This window comes from Myotis myotis, unplaced genomic scaffold (genome assembly GCF_014108235.1).
Source record: "Myotis myotis isolate mMyoMyo1 unplaced genomic scaffold, mMyoMyo1.p scaffold_m19_p_16, whole genome shotgun sequence".
Taxonomy (NCBI): domain Eukaryota; kingdom Metazoa; phylum Chordata; class Mammalia; order Chiroptera; family Vespertilionidae; genus Myotis; species Myotis myotis.
The window spans coordinates 12,536,984-12,555,832 of NW_023416320.1; the positions used below are offsets into that span (position 1 = coordinate 12,536,984).

At 44.4% G+C, this 18,849-nt stretch overlaps 1 protein-coding gene and 1 non-coding gene across 8 annotated transcripts in view; both read right to left on the reverse strand.

Annotated features, from left to right (window-relative positions):
* NCALD (neurocalcin delta) overlaps positions 1–18,849 on the reverse strand; it is a 291,656-nt gene that overhangs the window by 29,471 nt on the left and 243,336 nt on the right. The gene's annotated exons all lie outside the window — the stretch shown is intronic.
* On the reverse strand, positions 2,344–2,474 carry LOC118671032. Its single transcript, XR_004972565.1, has one exon. It is a non-coding gene; the product is annotated as a small nucleolar RNA SNORA41 (small nucleolar RNA).

Consider the following 18,849-nt stretch of genomic DNA (forward strand, 5'->3'; position numbering starts at 1 on the left):
CCCCCCTACCAGCCTTGTCATCCCATGCAGCCTGCTGTTTGGTCGTTACTATTACTGTGACGGCATCCTGGACACAATTTGCACATTCCTCTATTATTAGTATAGATTACTGCCACCATTCCTTATTCTAGGCCTTCATTATCTCGCACCTACACTCAGAAATATTAACCGCTCTCCAAGTTTAAGACTCTCTATCTGATCATACCATGTTATTTCTCAGAGATCTTCCATGTTCCTTGCTGATGGCAGATTAAAGGCTAAACCCTATGGCCTGGTAGCCAGGGCCCTTCAAGGTCACACCCCAAACTCATCGAAATCACCAAATACCTTACTCTATCCTGAACTTGCACAACCACTTTTAAAATATATATATATTTATGCTTAGAGAGAGAGGAAGGGAGAGGGAGAAAGAAAAAACATTGATGTGAGAATGAACCATTGATCAGCTGCCTCCCACGTCCTCCGACTGGGGATCTAGCCCGAAACCTGATACCTGGGCATGGGCCCTGACCGGGAATCAAACTGGCAACCCTTTGGTGCATGGGAGGATGCTCAACCAACTGAGCCACACTTGCCAGGGCTGCCCCAGCACTTTTACTGTCACCCCCATCCTCACAGTGGTCTAGTGGATGAAGCTCATGAGAGCTAAACATAAAACCCATTGTAAACAGGGAAGTGGCTCCCATTAGTCAGCATTAGAACGACGCCTCTCTTCTTCTCTACCTGCTGAAATCTTACTTGCTGTTCAGGTGGAGGTTGTTACTTTCTCCATCCCTCTGTCCTTCCTTTTCCAAGCGACCAGTAAGCATATCTCCAGAGTTTTATTGCTGCTTCTCTCTGTGGCTCAGAGGAAGATGCCGGCATGTGGTAGATGCTTAAGAAACCATGGCTCCATTCTGTCGAGCCTATTTCCTAAGGACCATGGAGGGTGAGACATTGCTGTGTCACTTTCCAGAATTCTGTTAAGCAGAAGGCACTAGAACATTTATACCTACTGGTGTTAGTCGGCAATTGTTCCGTTGGTTGTAACCAAAGTTCATGTCTGTGGACTTTTAAGTGAGTTTTCCTTCTCCTAACAATATCTGGGGAGCTGAGATTTTTCTTTTTTCTCAGGTCAAAGGTTACCAGTAATGGTATTAGTACTGGTTTTCTTCTTATATTGTTTTTCCTAGAAAACTGAAAGTAGCCTCAGGATTATTTATTTATTTATTTATTTTTTTGATGGTGGTATAGTCAGGATCAGCGGCTAAGAGGAAGAAAAACGTCCCCCAGGATACAGACCTAGATTGGAACCCCATCTCTGCCGTGCCAGCTGGATACCCCTCAACAGCACCTCTTCCCAAAACAAAACAAAAAAAATGTAACTTGGAACTAGAGCATTGTAGACATTTCCGTTTCCAAGGAGAATCCTGGCTTTACAGTGTGTGGTTTTCATCGTCAAGGAAACAGCCCCAACGTGGTAGGGAAGTCTCCATCCCTAGCGAGACAGATGCAGCTTGCAGCACTTTAAAAAAAAAACAAACCCAAAACGTTTCTCCCTGTCAAGTTTTAAAAAACTCAGGATTGGAGTTTCAGGCGGGATAGGGACCCGGTCTCACCTCTGGCTTACCTACCCCCTGCCTTCACTGTCAAGACTAAGCTTAGTCAGGAAATAACCCGTGAGAATTTCTACTGACCGTGTGTTCCCACGGCAGCAGCAGGACACGGCAGTGCTGCCTGGCCCTGTGTGCCTCTCAGCACACGCGGAAGGCGACACTACCCAGGCAGCACCTGGGTGGGTGGGTGAGAGTGCTGAAGGCTCCAGGAGGCCCGAGTGGTCGTCGCCGGCAAGGCCCGGGGACCCATACCACCCCAGTCGCAACTCACCGACAGGCCCCGCACCTGGGCTGAGGACTCTGACTTAAATGAGCAAAATAAAATGTAGCAATCGTAGAAAAGAGGACATCTCCCCACTCTATTATGAATGCCACACCACTGATTCAGAATCACTCATTGCTCTGCTTTCGATGATCTCCACTCACCATTTTACCTGCTCATCTCTCACGACCTGAAATGCACAGGAATCCGACTTGTGATGCTCACCCATTGTCCTGCTCTAGCAAACAGTTTCAATTATGTAGAAATAAGCTTTGAGACTTGGTCACTGACATGCAGGGTAAGGAAATCAGTCAACAAAATATTTTCTTTTCATCTCACAGCCTCACTGATACACTCAAATTTTCTTTCAACATACAAAATCGGAGACGCTGAACGAGGGCATACAGCCCAGCTGTCTTTCTAATTATCATCTTTTCTCTCGATAGGACTCAGTCAAACAATTCTTTTTGGGGGAAAGATTTTTTCTTGTGTTTGTCACACAGATACCCACTCTCTGTTTTGCAGAGACAGAGGTGTGTAATCGTGTAACAATTTCTTTCCCACAGAGGAATGCCACAACGGCCACCGTGAACAGCTGCAGACCCGTCGCTGTGGAAGTGGGAGGGAAGGTTTCATTACCACGTGACATGACAAGGGAGTGAGTGAGTAGGTGTGCTTCCACAAGTCTGATCTTCCCCCCACTATTTGGCATTTATCACAATCACCTGCTACTTGATGTCTCCAGCTCATCAGGGCCTCTCTGTCCCCAGGCCCCATGATCACTCCCACTTCATTACTGGTCACACGCCCGCAATGTGCTAAATGCTTTCCATACATTATCTCACTTCATCCCTGTAGCAACCCTGTGAGGGAAGTACAATTCACCCATTTGGCAGATGAGGGCACTGAGGTTTAGGGAGATTAAATAATTTCTCTGAGATCAGACAGATAGTCAAGGGGAGGAGCCAGTTTTGAGTCCAGCTGCACCAGACTCCAAGGACCTGCTATCATCACGCAGCTCAGTATCACGTTTAAGGAAAGGAAGGGGGTTGAAAATGAAGACCCACTAGTCCTGTGGTCGGCAAACTGCGGCTCTTTGGCCCCTTGAGTGTGGTTCTTCCTAAGCCTTAGGAGTACCCTAATTAAGTTAATAACAATGTACCTACCTATATAGTTTAAGTTTAAAAAATGTGGCTCTCAAAAGAAATTTCAATCGTTGTACTGTTGATATTTGGCTCTGTTGACTAATGAGTTTGCCGACCATTGCACTAGTCTAACACTTCACAGTTTTACAAGCACATTCACACCCATGACCTTACTTAGCTTTACACAATAACCTTTGCACTAGTTATCCCTACTTTACAGTAAGGAAATTAAGGTTCCGAGAGGGAAAGTCATTGAGCAAACAATTCAGAGAAGCTCCAGATCGCTGATGTAAAGATGAAACTCAGAAGCACCGCCATGCAATGAGGTGCACGATGATAAGAAATGAATGTGGACTTTGAGGTCAAAGGTTTGAATTTGAGTTCCTGTTCTGTCACTTACTAGTTAAATGACCCTGAGCAAGTCATTTCACCTGTCCTGCCTCAGTTCTGCATGTGTAAAATGGGCATGCCAATCATACCTTAAAAGGTGTGGATCCATTTAGGCTGTTTCCAAATCTTAGCTATTATAAATTGTGCTGCTATGAACATAGGGGTGCATATATCCTTTCTGATGGGTGTTTCTGTTTTCTTGGGATATATCCCTAGAAGTGGTATTACTGGGTCAAATGGCAGTTCCATTTTTAGTTTTTTGAGGAAATGCCGTACTGTTTTCCACAGTGGCAGCACCAGTCTGCACAGTGGATTAGAAAACTGTGGTACATCTACACAATGCAATACTATGCTGCTGTAAAAAAGAAGGGTTTTTTACCATTTGCAACAGCATGGATGGAACTGGAGAGCATTACGCAACAGAGAAAGATAAATATCACATGAGCTCACTCATTTATGGAATATAATGAACATCATAATCTGATGAACAGAAATACAGAGACAAAGAAGCATTGAACAGACTGCCAAACTACAGTGGGAAGGCAGGGGAGGGCTGGGGGTGGTGGTAAGAGATCAACCAAAGGACTTGTGTGCATACATATAAGGATAATCAATAGACACAGGCACTGGGGGTGGGGGTGGGGGTGCAAGGGCATGTGCCAGGAGGTAGGAGAGGTCAATGGGAGGAAAAGGAGACACATGTACTACTCTTTGTAATACTTTAAACAATAATAATAATAAAAAAAGGTACGGATCCAATTAGGTACTGTGTGAGAAAGTATTGTGTAAATTACCCAGTGCAATACAATTGCAGGTTTTTGCTATCTGAAAACAGAGCATTCCCATGAAGCTTTTCATAAGCTGAAATGATGTAAAGCAAAGAAGCATCTACCATTAATTTGCACAGAAACATTTGTAAGCATCCCTAGACTGCCCACCAAAAATAACCTACAAAATCATGCCAAATCACACATGAAACACAAAATAACACCAATAGGTAGTCAGCACAGAGCCGCTCTCCCCGCTCAGGTGCTTGCGGCCTGTGTAATGGCTGGACAGCCTTCCTTGCTTGCCTTTTTCTGGTCATTGGCGGCAGCATCTTCTCAGCGGTGGGGTTGGGTTTGCCTCTTGGTGCTTTTACAATCCCTTTAGAAAAATGTCAAAGCCACTGCTTTGCTCTCTAACACTTATTTCTAACCAGGCTTTGAAGGCTGATTAGAAAGAAGCCCTCGAAATAATGATGATATTCTGGAATTAAGGTCATTTTTCTTTTCTTTCTTTCTTTTTTTTAAAACAATTTTCATATGATAATCACTTCAATTGTTTCTAAATTCAGCCTCATCAAAGGCTCCGCAGAACAGATGCCTCCATGCTCAGGAATGATCACAAAAGACGCAAAGCATCACAGTCAGAACTCACCTGGCACAGAATTCCCACTCCACCCGCCGGACAGAATTAGAAAGAGGGCCGACAGGCCAAGTACATGGAGGCCTGCGGATCTGTTTCTGGCACCAAGTCTGACAATAGGAATATTACAGAATGACCCTTAGATCACAGACGATGGTGCCCAACAGCTCTGGGTCTAAGTCCCGTTCCACCACTCACGTGTATGCAGGCTACTCACGCACGCTCTCAGAGCCTTGGTATTGTCACTTGCAGAACAGGGACTCTAGTGTGTGGGATACGTGGCTGTCAGAGAGAAACAGACATGAAATGCCTGTACATATACACAGGAAGGAGGACCTCTGCCCTTCCCTCTGCCTCTGTTCAGAAGCACTGTTGTCACCGGGTGAGTCTGCAGACTCATGTGCCAAAGCAAAGACTACACTTTGTTCAAGTCCAATACGTTCCCTCTGCCTCTTGCTTTCACCTGGCTCCAGACATAAGCAGAAATCTCTGGCACTTTCTCTCTCATCCCTATATATACTAGTGGCTCGGTGCACGAAATTAGTGCACATTAAAAGGGAATTAATTAGAGGAAGTATTTTAATATTGCTATTTGCCCTTTCTCTATAATAGAAGTGTCAGAAATGAAAGAAAATTAGTAAAATGTATATGAAAATCTCCCTCCTGTCAGAGTCTGGGGCATGCAGCGGGCCCAGAGTCGAGTCCTTGCCCAACCGGCACACGCCTTGAAATCGCATGAGACCCAGACCCGGCCGGCCCCACCCCCATCAAGCCCTGCAGGGCAGGGGGTGCAGCCTCAGGTCCCCCAGCCCCGGCACAAGGGTGTGACGACCATTTGCACATTAGCTCTTTATTAAATAGGATATAGTACTGTGACTCTGTCCCTCACAGCTTAGCAGCTAAGTAGTGGAAGCACTGAGATTTGAGTTGAGGATGGAGCCTCACCCATTCCCTCCACCAATCAGGTCAAGCCAGGTTGCCTGATTAATGACAGGAGGCACTTGCATGCCCAAGGTCTGTGTATTTATAGCTCCCAAGGAAACCCCATGGGGAGGAGTAGGGGTTGAAGGAACAGGATTTGTATAGTTCCAGGTCTTTGGCTGTAACACCACTAACACCACCTCACGGAATAAAATGGTAGCCAGCACACACCGAAAGAAGCCTCGTTTCCTAAGCAAAGACTATATGCAATCCTCCTCTAAGTAGCTTCAATTCTAATGACAGGGTCATTCCACTCTCCTTTTTTTTGTTTTGTTTGGTTTTGTTAATCCTCACCTGAGGATACTTTTCCATTGATTTTTAGAGAGAGTGGAAGAGAAAGGGGAAAACAGAGAGAAACATCAATGTGAGAGAAACACATGGATTGGTTGCCTCCTTTTAAAAATTCCCTTTCCTGCACTAGCAACCAGACAGCACGTGGCTGGAGCTTTCTGCCAGACCCTCCGGAGCCCCCCTGCCGAGGACAGGGTGGTGGGCCATGAGCACCCTGCACGGCAGCTCTGCTAGGCGAGGAGGCAGGTGCCCCTCCTGCCAGGCGTTTGGAGTTGGCCCCGGGAGTTATGAATTGTAAGGAGGTCTCCACTTGATGACGTCCTGCCACAGCAGGCTCTCTCCAGCAGGGAAGCCAGACTTTTCTTAGGGTGATAACATCTGGGTTTCTTTTTTATTCATCAGACATAGATCCAAATGTAGAAACGACCAGCGTGTCATCACATACTAGTATTTTCATGCTCTACTGCAAACCACACACAGCCAAAGCAATGCAAATGTCCTGCAACAGATCAATGGGTAAGCAAAACGGTCTATAGATGGTTATGTATATTTTACCGTAATTTTTTTAAAAAGAGAGGAAGGACTACCCAGCTGTCCCGGGATAGGGACTCCATGAGTGGAGAGGGTCCCTGAATTCCACCCGGCTTCCGGCTTCCACATGTCACGGGGACAGAGCTTTTCTGAGTGGGAAAAGATCAGAGCTGCAGGAAACAATGCTCTTCCCCAGACCTGGCAAAGAGCCTTACCGAGCAGCCCCACCGACAAAATAACGGACTCCATGCTTGCTTCTGTTCATCCAGGGGAACAGCCTGCCCCGCGCCGGGAGCACTCTGCTTGCAAAGGCCGCTCAGCCCTTTGGCCAGAAGGCAACCAGACGAGCCTGTTGTAGTCCCTGGCACATGATTTATGGCCACGGATATGGTTTATTTCCAAATTCAAACTATAATTCTAAAGACATTTCTGGGGGGAAAAATGATTTCCCTCCAACGGCATTTTTTTGGCTACTGTAATAAAACTTAATTCCTTCGTGTTTGCGCATGAAATATAAATTTTTTTTTATTTGATTATGCCATTATAAACAGATTTCCTCCTAAATGTCTTCCACAATACAGAACTAATCCTGGGTCTTCTAAATGATCCTGCCTAAGAATACAATAAATGGTTTTTAAATGTCTATATGTAATTATTTTATCCACGAATAAAAGAAGTAACTGCCGGCTTTAATTCGTGGAATTGAATAGAAAGAACATAATTTACATCTACTGCTTTATTCCTAATAGCAATTGTAAAAATAACTAAAAATTCTGGGGGCTGTAGTCATGGAGACACCACTACCTTTTAAGTGTAAGATATAATTTGTTGAGGAATGTCTGCTAAACCAGAATGAAAACTAACAGAGACAAGCAAACTTAATCGAAATCTTTAAATTCTAGTTTTTCCTCTTTCAGTTGGATTGTTTCATAACAACTTCGTGCCTGGAAGTAACCACAATGAAGAGTAATTTCCAAATGTGGCGAACTTAAAAAGAAGCTCAGTTAGAACGCTGGGAGAAAAAAAAGAAACACAAAAACCCCACTCCAACGACAGTGTTTTGAGTGGGTTCCAACTCTGATGGACGTGAGGGGAGGAAAGGGCGCTCCATAACGAATAATGAGCAAATAAGATACGGCCCCAGCTCTGTCAGAGTGAGCAACCTGGTGCCCAGCCAACGGTGTGAGCTGCAAATGTGAGCTATGTAGGTAACTATAAACAGTCATCACATTAATAATTAAAAAGAAACAGGGGAATGAATTTTAATAAGATATTACATTTAACCACAATATATTCAAAACAGTATCGTTTCAACGTATGATCAATTCTAAAATTATTAATGGAAAAATTTAAATTCCTCTTGTTTTGTTGTTCTAAATCTTTGAAAGTCAAAATGTCTTTTTTTTTTTTTTTTTTTTTTTTTAGTTAAAACACATCTCAGTTTGGGCCAGCCATGTTGCAGGTGTTCAATAGCCACATGTAGCCAATGTCACCATATTGGACCAAGAAGACAGTAGGAGGCATAGCAAATAGCTCAAAAGCAAAACTGTCCCTTATCAGGGCTATCAAAGAGCCATAATAAAACATCAGGGGCATCTTCAAAGAGGTGGTTGCATCTGAATTGAGTTTTAGGAGTCTTTAATTTAGGACATGGTATATTCAGACTTGCATTATATAAAGAGCTGACTGAGGCTGAAGGGAAGATCGGGTGGTTGGGAAGGAGATAAAAGGAATCAAGAGTCCAGGCGAGAGATGTCGGGAACCTGGGCAAAGAGCAGGGTGAATCTAAGATGTTTTGGAGGTGGACTTGGGAGATACAGAGACTCACTAGCGATAGGGCCTGCAGAAGACACTGAAGGTGAGTACCCAGCAACCATTTCTCTTTCCTTCCCTGTTAACAGAAACCTGACTTTGCTCAGGTGGTCTGCGTCCTCTGCAATGCCTTGGTTTGGGAGGAAATGAAAGAATTCCCAGCCCCAGGGGGGTGGATCTTGGTTAACATAAACCAATTATAGTAGCTTTATCTTATCACTGACTGGCTTAGGAAAAGAAATGGAATCCAATTTTGCCCAGTGAGACTTACAGGCTAGTGTACAAGGGTGGGATGGGATTCTGAGAAGGGCTTCTTAGATCTTAAGATGCAAGGAGGAGATATCTGCCTTGGTGTGGTGTGCTGAGGAGGTAATGTCCACAGCTGCTGCAGCCAATGTCAACCAACATCTGAGAATGGCAGTGGAAACATGGACTCTTGATGACATCATTAAACCATAGAAATAAACAACCCTGGAAACATTTCACCTCTGGACTTCTTGTTTTGTGAGAGAATGCATGTGCAGATTATTTAAGACACATGGGGTTATCTCTAATTTCCATCCTAACAGGAAAAGGGAAGACTCTAGAGTCTGCCCCAACCATTGGTAATAGCCATACCATCTTTCCTTTGTTCAGCCTGTTATTGGCATGTGAAGCTCTTTACTTAATGTCCTCAGGGACCCTCCCAACAGTCCAGGGAGGTGTTCAGGCTGACACTATTGTCTGCTTTTTCCTGCACAGTGTCCCTCTCCCCCACTCTCCTTGCATTTCCAGCAACTGGTACAGTACCCAGAGTAATGATCATGGCTATCATTTCTTAAGCTTTTTCTATGTGTCAGGAGGAGTGCAATGTTTTATATACACAATCTCACTTTATTTCCTCATTTACAATAGCTTGCAACTGCTCTATGAGTTGGGATTTATTATCACTATTTGACAGATGAGGAAACGGAAGCTCAGAGGGGTTAAATAAATTCAAGGTCTCAAAGTGAGTGACGTAGCTGCAACTTGACCCCGGTATGTCTCTCTGGATAGGTTATATTCTTTACCACCACAGCCACATGGCACAGAGCAAGTCCATGTGTTTCCTGAGTGAATGCATGAATCTAATGAACAAGTAAATGGCTGCTCAAAGAGATGAAGTACCTTGCATAAGGTCACCCAGCTGAAGACAGATTCATGACCTGACACAGGTCTCCTAACGCCAAGGCTACTGCCCTTCCTACCATATTCTATGACATTTCCAGCTTTATTGAGGTATATTTGACAATCCACGACTGACATTTATTTGGCACTTGGTTAGATACTACCCTGAATGGTTCCTGGCAATTTCTTTGTGTATGTGTCTTTTCTGTACAATGCAATATATGTTATTGACTCTTATTCAACCTTGGCAATAAATTATGCCATCTTTCCAATAAGGGTGTGGCTGATAACTTTTGGAAGGACAAATATAGTCAAAGATAGAGTGGCTCCCTCCTCAGTCTCCTATATCCCTGTCTTTTTAAAAAGATGTTATTATTCCCTCAACGTCCTTCCAATCAGCAAAACCATGAACGTCCTTCCAATCAGCAAAACCATGTCAGGCTGTCACCCTTCTTCCTCTCCTTATTTCCTCTTGGGTTCCATGTCAATATTTACACATCACCACTCACTCGACTGTTAACCTAAGATGGCCTTAGATCCCGTCCCCGACCTCTCATCCAATAACCTCACATTTTCCATTATTTAATATCGCCTCTCATAACATTTCCACTTTGACAGGAAAGTAACTTTCCAAAGTCAACTGATATTTCTCTTTTAAAAAGATTAGTTGAGCATTCAAGGGGCCCTGGTGAGCCACGAGAATATTGTCCAAAGCTGTTTGTTAATTTCTCACTGCCCACTCAATCTTCATTATCTCTCTGGAAGCTAATGCAGAGCCTGACCTGACCTCAGAAGGCCGTGGACCAACTGCTCAGAGAGCTGGCTATCACTAGCCCCCGAGATTTCTTTCCCAAGAAGGAGGGGGAGGAGAAAGGCAAAAAGAAAAGTAAGTGTCTTTCTTTCCTAGCTCTGATGGAGTATTTTGAATTCCAGTGGTGCAAAATATCTCATTTTCCCTTGAAATTATTTTTCTCTTGTCCTTCATCACCCCTGCTTCCAGACAGTCTCCAGTTCTGATCAATTATATCCCAGGGAAACATGTTGTTTTCCCTCTCTCCATCCCTTGCCCACATTCTGTCTTTATTTGTTCTTAGCAAAATGCCAACAATAGGCCTTCACCAAATACCGATGGAGTGAATGTGAACATAACTTCTTGCTGGCACTAGGGTCCTCGTTTTCTGACGACTCTCCCCTCCAGACAGTTTCACACTCAGCTATGAGAAAGGCTATTTTTTAAAACTCACATCTCTCTGTGCCACTTTCTTGCTTGCAAACGCCAATAACACCCCCACTGTCGTCAATATCAAGTCTGTTCTCTCAGTCTGACATTACGAATTGATTCTCAATCTGGCCCTTGTCTTTTCTAAAGTTCTTGACCCTCTTTCCACCCACTCCTGCCCCAACCACATGAGGGGCAGGCTCTTCTTAACCAGCCGTGAGCTCTCGCCCCTTCACACGTGTCCCCTGCTGTGGTCTCAGCTTCCACGACGCTTCCTCCTGCTGCCCAGACTTCTACCAAATAAACCTTGATCAACTGCTTACTCATTAGTTGCAAATGATCATCCACTGAGCATGTTCCAGGTGTCAGACCCTGTCTTTAGCACTTCTTCGTCACCCCAGTATTTATTTTAATCCCAATTAATAATGGCAGGTCCAGATTTAACCTGATACATCTGCCATTGAAGACCAGGTGCCCTTACCCACCATATATTCCACATCCCACCCCACCCCCACCCTGTGTCTCTAGCGTACATCTTCATTATAGTGCTCACTGCATTACAAGAGAGTTGTTGTCGACAGATAAAAGTTCCCTGGAGGGGCTATGAACACCTCGATAGCAAGGCTGGTTCTTATATATGTGAGTATCTCCAGTACACAGCATAGCTCTGGCACACAGCGTATGCAGAACACTTTTATTTTGTAATTAAATTTTAATCTATGCATCCAATACTAAGAAAAAACTCAATCCCAACTGAATCGGGTAGGTGAGCCACACGTAGATCTCAAAGCTCTTTTCCCTAGAAAGGATAAATCCGGAGACTCAAATGGATAGCAAGGAAGCTGAATCTCTACTTCCACCTCCGACGTGATCCATAAATTACTATTTTTAACTCACTTGCAGGAACCTGGCTTTGTAATATTCATGGCAACCATCTGCAATTCCACCAGCCAAGCCCACAGCAGGTGCCTCCTGCATTTTCAATAACAGTATTGCTTAATCTGAAATGCGTTTTGAAGACAAAGAAGCATTCATAATACGAAACAGTAGTGAATGTTGATAATGAGGAAGTTCTACAACAAAGTGTCTTGTTGATTTATACAGGGCCTCTATGCCAATGGCTAGAAGAAATGTTTACAGAGATTCTCTCTCCTAAGCCTGGGCAACATGCCAGAGAGGTTGTCTGCATCTTTAAAGACAGGAAAACTGAGGGAGAGAGGATGGGGAGGGAGTGTGAGGGGAAGAGGGGGAGAGACTGCCTTTAATTCCCTGGTATGCAGGGGAAATTGCAAGCAGTGAAATAAAGCATCTGACTTCCAGGTAGGTCTTGAGAATATCCTAGGGACCAGTCGGCTCTCAGGGCCCGGAGAGCAATGTTTTCCTTCTTACTCTTCAGTTCAGCTACACAACAACGAGTTCTGGAGAATAAGAAGCAGGGAGCCATAAAGCTAGACATTAATCCCCAAATAAGATGAGAAAAGGGTTGTCACAGTTTCAGGTTATCAGGCTGAATTTTCGGGAGCTGTAGCCACTATTATTTCCTCCCCTTGTGTGAAAAAAAATGGGGAACCGTGCAGCTGCCCCTGAAGCTTGCCTTAGGCAGCAACGTCTAAGGCTCAGAGTGTATCGCTGGGAGGGCACACCGGAGGAGACGCCAACCTGGCCCCTGATTTAACGATGCCCACCACTTCCTCCCCCTTAATAATTCAATAAAAAGCAGCCAGTCCTGCATTCTGATGCTGTGTTTCCAAGGGTGTACCAGACCCCAAAAGCTTAGTCAAGATGGGGTCAGTAAACAGGCTGACCCAAGGTCATGGCTCCCATCCATTAGCCTGGTTCTGACATGATTCTCCATGAGCTAATGATTGACAATCCACAGATTAGACCTGGTTAGAGAAATCTCATCCCTTTTCTCCCAGTGGGACAACTCATATACCAACCATGTGTCATGCCAAGAACACAGAGCCGGGGCTTGGCTGGCCTGACGAGCAACGAACTTTATTTTCATCATGCTTATCGCTGCCCCATTACCTCTGGGCCAATGCGCCCCGAAGCAGCTGGAGACAAGAGCCGGTGGGGAGCCCAGCTGAGCATTCAGCTCCTCGGAGCCTTCCACACTGAGAAAAGGGTTGGCCCAAGGCCATACTGCCAAATGTTCACCCTAAAGCAAATGCAAACTGACATCTGGATTGCGGTAGCCAAGTTCCAGGAGAGCGTCTGGCGGTCTTAACGATTCAGCAGACTCCTTGCTCGTTCAGACACGTGAAGAAAGGCCGGTGTGCACCGGCGCAATCCCAACACCATAGAGCAGAGGCTGTTTCTTTCAAGTGTACAGAGCAGCTCAACCTTACCTTAACCTGAGGTTTCAAACTGTGGGGCGGTTGCGCCCTCTATACTGAACCCTTATCTCATTTGGCATAAGCAGCAGTCATTTAAATTCAGTAGCTCATGACGCCAGGTTCTGCAAAGGTTCACGCCCATGAATATGACAAACAGCCTTTCTCCTCTTGTTTTACCATATTTATTGAGCCAGCTTGGCTTCCCTTCAAAGGCATCATAAGGGCCGCTTGAGGTCAAATGATCACAAATTGGCAGTGAGCAGAGTGCAGTGGATGGGGGTTTTCCTTTATAGATCCAAGCCTGCGTCCCACACCCTTCTCATGGGAGCTGCGAACAGTTTGAACAGATGTTCAGATCAGGGCAGGGACGCTTTACTGCTGCTCTATTTACTTCCTCCAGCAGCGTCCGTTTTCATTTCCTCATGGACTAGAGACAACAATTCTACCAGCCTGACTGCCACCTGGTGGGGGTGGAGGGGTGGGGGTGAGGGGAAGGCTGGGAACCCGGTCCCGTGTAGCAGGATGAATTCGGAAAGGAAAGCAGTCTGTACGCCACGCAACCACACTAACCTCTGGCGTTTAGTTCCCAGAATGGAGGTCTGCAGATGTGCCGGGAGGTAGCTTAATCTCTGGGAGCATCAATGAAGCGGCTGACCCACTGCAACACAAACCATTTAGCCCGAGTCTATCGTTTGCACCTGTTTTACTATGGCGGGCTCCCAAGGTTAGCATGAAGGGGTGGGTAAGTATACAGAGAACCCATCTGTGACCATGGATCCTTTGCCATTTATTTTTTTCTGAAGTATTTACCGTGGGATTGAACAGTATTTGTTTGAGGCATTATAATAAAATCCCTCCACAAAATCTCTTGGATGAAAGTACATTAATCCAATCACCCAATCAACCAATATTTATTGGCCACGCGCAATGTGCAACGTGTTGAGAAGGTGAGGTGCAGCCATGTCCGTGAAGACCTTCCTCATTGGAGCAGCAGAAATATTTGCAGATGTGGCTGAGCAGGGACTTTTATTTGTCTCCCACAGTCAATCACTCCTTCCTTTTAGTAACACAGGTCCCCAAGCTGGGCATGTGGCTACCCTACCCTCTAAGTTTCTCTCTTTTTTTCACACTAAGTTTCTTGGCTTGAGTATGGTCATGTGACTAAGTTCTGCCCAAAGGGATCTGAGTAAAACTGAGATGTGCAACTTCTGGGTCCTCTCCTTCAAAGGAAGCCACTTGCTCACTTTTCTTCCTCCCTCTTCCCAGGGCCCAGAATGTGCATGTGGGAGTGTGAGCCAATTCAGCCATCATGAAAATAACACAATAGGGGATGTTTTGAAGGTAGAATAAACAGGATTTTCTGACAGGTTGTATGTGAGATGTGAGAGGAAGAGATGAGTTAAGGATGACTTCAAGGTCTTTGGCTTGAGCCAACCTAGAAGAATCCATTGCCAACCAATGACAGGGGAAGTTGTAGGTAGAGTAACTTTTGTCCAAAAGATCAAGAGTCCAATTTTTGGAAGGAGTGGAGCCCCAGAGGATCTTAGGGGACAGTCTCTGAGAGAAAAAGAGAGAGAGAGTGAGAGAGAGAGAGAGAGGGAGAAGCCTTCTATTTTGTTTTAGGCACTGTTATTTAGTCTCTGTTAAAGTAGCTGAAGTAATATCCTAGCTAATATATACACACTTCCCTATTAGACCAGAAGTTTCTAGAAGCCTCTTTATTACCCCCAACCTATCACCAAGCCCACACCGAGTAAGTGCTCATCTCATATTTGTGGATGGATATACAAAGATATAGTTAGTAAAAATCCCCTTTTCTCCTATAATTTAATACCATTATACATATTATAAGACGATCAAAGGATTAACTTATAAGTAAAGCTCCAAAGTGATAACTGGTTTGGCTTCTAATGAGCTTAAAAAAAGTCAAGGGGGACATCACATTAGTCCATTCATTTCTGAAAAGTGAAATTATTTCAAAACCAGGGGATCTTATCAGATGCCTGAAAGGCATAGAGATAAGATTAAGCCAAGCGGAAATCATACCAAGAAGGAAGGGGGAATCTTATCTATCAAATGCTGCTGATTGATTGCTGCCACTGGTACATGTCATTGCATTCTGCCATGCAATGGCCACTGGCGACCTTGACCAAAATAAAAAAAAAAAAAGTAGCATGGGAGAGGTGAGGCCAACGCCCCTGGGAGTGGGGTTAGGAGCTAAGGCAAGGAGGGAAGTAGGAGATGGGGAGTTGGGGCTTTCTTTGGAAGAGCTTTGTTTAAAAGGGGTGTAGGAAGGAAGGACAGCAGCTGGCAGAGAAAGGGGGGTCAAAAGAAAGACTTTTCATGCTACCCATGTCATCCGCTGCCATTTACGGAGCACCTCACTGCGGTGGGAGGTGCTTTACATGTCACACCCATTTAATCCTCCTAATGGTTTTACAAGGCAAATGCTATTACCTCTATCTTCCAGGCAAGGGAACAGATGTTAAGAGATCGCGAGAAAATTTACCGAACAAAATCAGTACGTGGCTGTGCCAGGACGGAAACCAGGCTGTTATAAATTGGAAGCAGAGACTCTTGACTCCAACAGTGTATTCCTTGCCTCTAAAGGGCCTGCTACTCCTAGGACTGCCTCCCGCAGGGAGCTCTGACCTGCGATGGCGCCGGCAAAAGTTAGCTGTCGGGCTCCTCGTCCCAGGGCGCAGGGAGCTCCTAATCCTGCAGCGCAGTGTGCAAAGGGCTCTGCGTCCTTCTCTGGCCCCAGCCTCTGGGAAGGGTGTGTGATACAACGTCCTTACAGGCACTTCTACACACACACTCCATGCCAACAGCACTCCCATCGCGGCCAGCGAGAAGAACCAACAGCAGTGTGCAGCTTCCAGTTTCAGATTGGCCAGGGCAGGGGAGAGAAGTCCTGCCCTTTGTTACCTACCACACTGGCGCGGGCCCAAAGGGTTTCCTAAATACTTGCTGCTCCTGCAGTTGCCACATGAAACTGGCGTGGGGGAGGGGGTCTGTTCTGGAGATGTGCTGCGGTGGGAAGATGCTCACTACAATCCTTGAGTGAGTTCCTGGGGTCTCCAGCTATTGTCAAACCCCAACAGGTTTCGGGATCTAATGGCCTGGGGTAGGAAATGACTTACTTTTCACTGTACATTTATACCTTTTTAAAAAAACAAAAAACAAAACTAATATTAAAATAAATTTAGAAACAAATAAACAAAAGAACACCCAACTGACACAGAAACTAATCTACCAAGATTAAATCAGGCTGCAATATTACAGATTCCTTTTTTTAAATGCATGATTTTTTTTTTTCTCAATGAAAAAAGTAAGTGGTGCCCGGAATCTTGGTTTTCACTCAGAATCGGATTTCGTTATAAAGCTGGATGGGAAGTCCCTGCACGAGAGACAGGGATGTGTGTATGGGGGAGGGGTGGGAGTGGGGGGAGAAAGTGTCTTCCAGACCCGTTACTCTGTAAGATGATCACCCTGACACCGCAACCCAGGGACAGAGAAAGAGAGCAGGTGGGAGCGGAAGGAAACTCCCTCAGTCAAGAACAGGGCGCCCTGGAAACAGCCCCTTCAGTTAGTGCCAGACCGACTGGAAATGAGGCTTAAGAAGCATTTTACAGGATAGCCCAAGGATAATTCGCTTAGCACACGGACCTCTCCTGTAACTGACTCGGCTTTTTCCCACTGCAACGTAGCATTCACCTCGTTTACGTTCAGTTACTACAGAGCACGTATAACCTGTCATAAGGTCCTTTCAGTTCTCACTAAAGAACTCTGAAAGTCCCCTGCACACGCCGCCTTCACAGCCGAGAACACTGATAACACTTTCGGAAAATGCTATTGGAAGGGCCCTGCAGCCCTATCTCCAACATGCCTATTTTTCAGTTAATCTTAACTTGTAGGGAAAGTTCCTTTTTCCATTATATAGCCTCTATGGAGTGCATTCACAAAGGCATTCTTTACATTTTTTCAGAGGTCTATCCATCCTCTCTGAGTTATGACTTAAGAAAACACTAGAAGCCTGGTCATCAGAAAAAATAAAATAAACAGTAAATCCCATTTTAAATGGGAAACACTTGGACTCCATTTATAATCTTAAATTTTTCTTAGTTACAGAAATAATACATGCTCATTGGAAATAAATTCAACCAAAACAGAATAACATAAAGGATAACGTGAAAAATATCTTACAATCCTATTCCTCAAAGAGTGTAATTAACAATTTGCTGTATATTCTTCCAGACTTTTCTGTATATGTAATATATATGTATTCGAGATCCCTAACATGAACCGCTTGAAGTTGTGTGTGAAGTTTTGTGTGCATGTATGCATATGCATTTTATTTATATTTTTATAGTTTTATTGATTTCAGAGAGGAAGGGAAAGGGAGAGAGAGATAGAAACATCAGTGATGAACGAGAATCATTGATTGGCTGCCTCCTGCATTCCCCGCACTGGGGATTGAGCCCGCAACCCGGGCATGTGCCCTTGACTGGAATTGAACCCGGGACCCTTGAGTCCACAGGTCGACGCTCTATCCACTGAGCCAAACCAGCTAGGGCTGCATATGCATTTGAAAGGAAAAGTGACCCATAGCTTTCATCAGTTTTCAAAAAAGTTTTAAAATATATATTACTATATTTGTAATATAACATAAAGTATAACATATATAACTATATGTAATTCCTATTTAGTTTACAAAAATCTAATCATAATCGACATGTAATTCTGAAATTCATTTTCTTCCATTTATGGACATATTTTTCCATTTCAGAAGTAATTTTTGTTGTTCCTGATATTTTTTATCTCTTAGTTTTTCTCCCTGGAAGTGCCAGAAACTGGGGCGTGGAGACAGAAAGATCTGGATTGGACTCTGGGCTGAACCACTTACAAGAGCTGTAAGACTGGCAAGTTACTCCTCGGACTTTTGAAGTCTCAGTTTGTCATCTGTAGAGTCAATTAGAATTATAATCGAATGATGGCAAGGAATAAATAGTAAAGTGTAGTTTAGGCAGTTGGCACAAGCAATAACTGGCTTAGAGAGAATATTTAATGAACACTAATGCTTTTGTAGGCCGAATTCGCTTGGTCCAACATCACACATATAACATCTGGAGAAGGATTTTAAAATCAGGATTTAGAATGACAATAAAGTGGTTTATTGAGAATAAAGCTGAAACCACACTCTGGGATAAAATAGTATTACCCATTACTTAAGAATAAGCCAGCACACCCTAACCAGTTTGGCTCTGTGGAAAGAGTGCTGGCCTGCAGACTCAAGGGTCCCAGGTTCAATTCCAGTCAAGGGCATGTACCTTGGTTGTGGGCACATACCCAGGAGGCAGCTGATCGATGTTTCTCTCTCATCGATGTTTCTAACTCTCTATCCCTCTCCCTTCCTCTCTGTAAAAAAATCAATAAAAAAAAAAAGAAGAAGCCAGCAAACAAATGATTCACATAGCTATAAATGTTACAAAGAATCAGGTGTCAGTCTTAACCAGCCTAAGGCAGTTGCCATGGACTGAGCTAATCAGGACTCCTCTCTTAGGATATTGAGAAGGTCACGCTGGGGTTGGCCTTCCCATTCCGGGTCTTATTATTTCATTCTCAGACTTTGCATATACAAAAGCTGCAAGTTCAATGTAAGCACGGAATTCCATTTCTTTTGCACGATGCTGGAGGTCTGCCTCGTTTATTAACACAGAGATGGCTTTGG